Source organism: Penaeus monodon, chromosome 42, assembly GCF_015228065.2.
Source record: "Penaeus monodon isolate SGIC_2016 chromosome 42, NSTDA_Pmon_1, whole genome shotgun sequence".
Classification (NCBI taxonomy): domain Eukaryota; kingdom Metazoa; phylum Arthropoda; class Malacostraca; order Decapoda; family Penaeidae; genus Penaeus; species Penaeus monodon.
Window position 1 is genome coordinate 20721633 of NC_051427.1, and position 2500 is coordinate 20724132.

A 2500-nucleotide genomic window follows, 5' to 3' on the forward strand; every position below is an offset into this window, starting at 1 on the left:
TTGCATATGGGTTTATATATCTAGTTTCAGCAATACGGTCACTTAAGTAAAGTAAACATGAGATTGAAGAATTTTCTTTTAAAGAACAAAGTTTACAAGTTAATAATGGTAATGTGTAATGCAGTTATCTCTTTCTCTCACATATTATTATTATTATTATTATTATTATTATTATTATTATTATTTGCGTCCCTCAAAACAAAGAGAAAATACATTTAATTTTGCTTTGGCTTGAGGTTTTAATTATATATTCGATCTCATATTTATAAGCTGTAATTCCTGGACGGCCTCAGAAAGGAATCTATAGTAAATTGGTCATCCTGTTCTTGTGTTGTGTACAAAGTCCTAGTTGACAGATTCACATTTACATTTAATGTTTTCTCGGGTAACATTTAGCAGTCAGTTGGATCACATAAGAATTTTGTGAATGGAATAGAGAGAGAGGAGATAGTGAAGAGCTTGATACATAGATATATTTGCCATAAACTGAAGCATAGACTTTGATAATGTATAAAGATAAAATAACGGGGATAATCAGTGATTAAAGATTAACATTTACCCATCATTTTCTTCGTGTTTGAAAAATGGATATTATTCATAGAGTATCATTATGTCTATAGATTGTGACACACCCATTAATTGTGAACACGAGATTGGATAATTTTACTCTAAACAGCCAAACTTTGAATACGGGTTCATGATGTTTTTTCAGGTAAGCCTTTTCATTTTAACCGTAAATTATTTTTCCCGGAGGTTACGAAAAGATTAGAAGTCTGAAGAGTGATTGATATTTTTTAACGAATTAGTTTCATCGGAGGTGTAGCCGAGTTACGCATTATGTCTCTTTCTTTCCCTTTGTCTCTCTTTCCTCTCACGCATTATTATCTTTGTTATCATTTTTCTTCTTTTAACGGTAGGAAATAAGTGAGCGGATTATTGCAAAGGCAGAGACATAAAGGTTTGCAGAAAGATCTATAACGATTAATACTGAGAGATTGGATAGCAGTAAAGTGTTCAAAATATATATGGAAATTTGTGATTCGAGATCATTGACAGTTGTAGTGATACTACTAACAAAATCTGAATATATGTAGTTTAATGATTTTATTTGTTCAGTTTAGTGAAAAAAATTTTATCCATTAGCAACCTGGAATTTAACTACGTTAATTATACTAAACTTAATATATGACGTTACTGATGACCAAATACCGAACACGCACTTTGGTATGAAATAATTCTTAATATCAAGAATGTTCTGCGATTCAACTCAGAATAAATAATATCTGTTGATAAATACAACATTAACAATAGTATAAAAAATGTATTAATTTTAAAGATTTCATTTACTGAATGAATAATTATGGTGATTGTAAAAGTGCACTGATAGTTAAAACGGAAAATGCAAACGCGAATGCTAATTAAAATTATGAATCTCTTGATAATCCTGATGATATATTTGGCTTACTCTAAGATTTAGTGAACAGTAGACAAGAAATAGAGAGACGCAGGATTATCGTAAACTTGGTGGTGATGATCAATCTGGAAAGAAAGTATTTTTTTCTTTCTTTTTACGTGTTAAGTATTAGCTTTTCTAGTGTTGTGTCTGTTCCTTTCATTACCGAGAGCGACGCACTGAGATAGAGAAAAATGGACACATGCCATCTTGTAGAGCATAAAAAAAATAGAGTAGGAATCAATATAGGTAAAACTGCAGCGGCCTTGTATTTACCGGGAAATGACCAAAATAGGCCCTGCGTAGCATCGCTCCATGTTTCCCTTGCGAGGACCAAGACAAACGTGACATTGCTGCGATCCAGCAAGTAGTCCATGTATTACTACGTGCTTGTAAGGGCGATTTTTTTGTAATTACCAGTGCCCGTTTTTTCTAAATTCATATATTTAACAGATTTTTCTCTATCTCAGTGCGTCGCTCTCGGAAAGTTTAACCCTACCTAGTTTCAGCTCCACCTTGTCTTGCATACAGAGATGAAGACAGTGTTTCCTGGGGGGAGGAGGGTGTTGGGGGGTAGAGGCCCCCATCAACCCTCCCCTTGGACAGTGCCCAAAGGGTACACCCAGTCATGGCAATTTAGATTGTTGAATAAAGTATGTCACTGGGAGTGGGAGACTTAGTCTCAAGCGAGTGTGTCCATACTGTAAAGAATTCCCCTTAACTTTTGAGATGACTGTCTTAAAAGAAGTTCTGAAAATGACAAAGAAAATGCAGAATAATTGCAAAATTTATTGGGACTGTGTAAAAGAAAAATTGGTATATTGGCTAAATGTAAAATCCAAATATACCAGAAGATTGTTCTCTCTCTCTCTCTCTCTCTCTCTCTCTCTCTCTCTCTCTCTCTCCTCTCTCTCTCTCTCTCTCTCTCTCACTCCCTCTCTCCATCCCTCCCCCTTTCTCTCTCTCTCTCTCTCTCTCTCTCTCTCTCTCTCTCTCTCTCCTCTCTCTCCTCCTCTCTCCCTCTCTCTCTTCTCTCTCTTCTTTCTC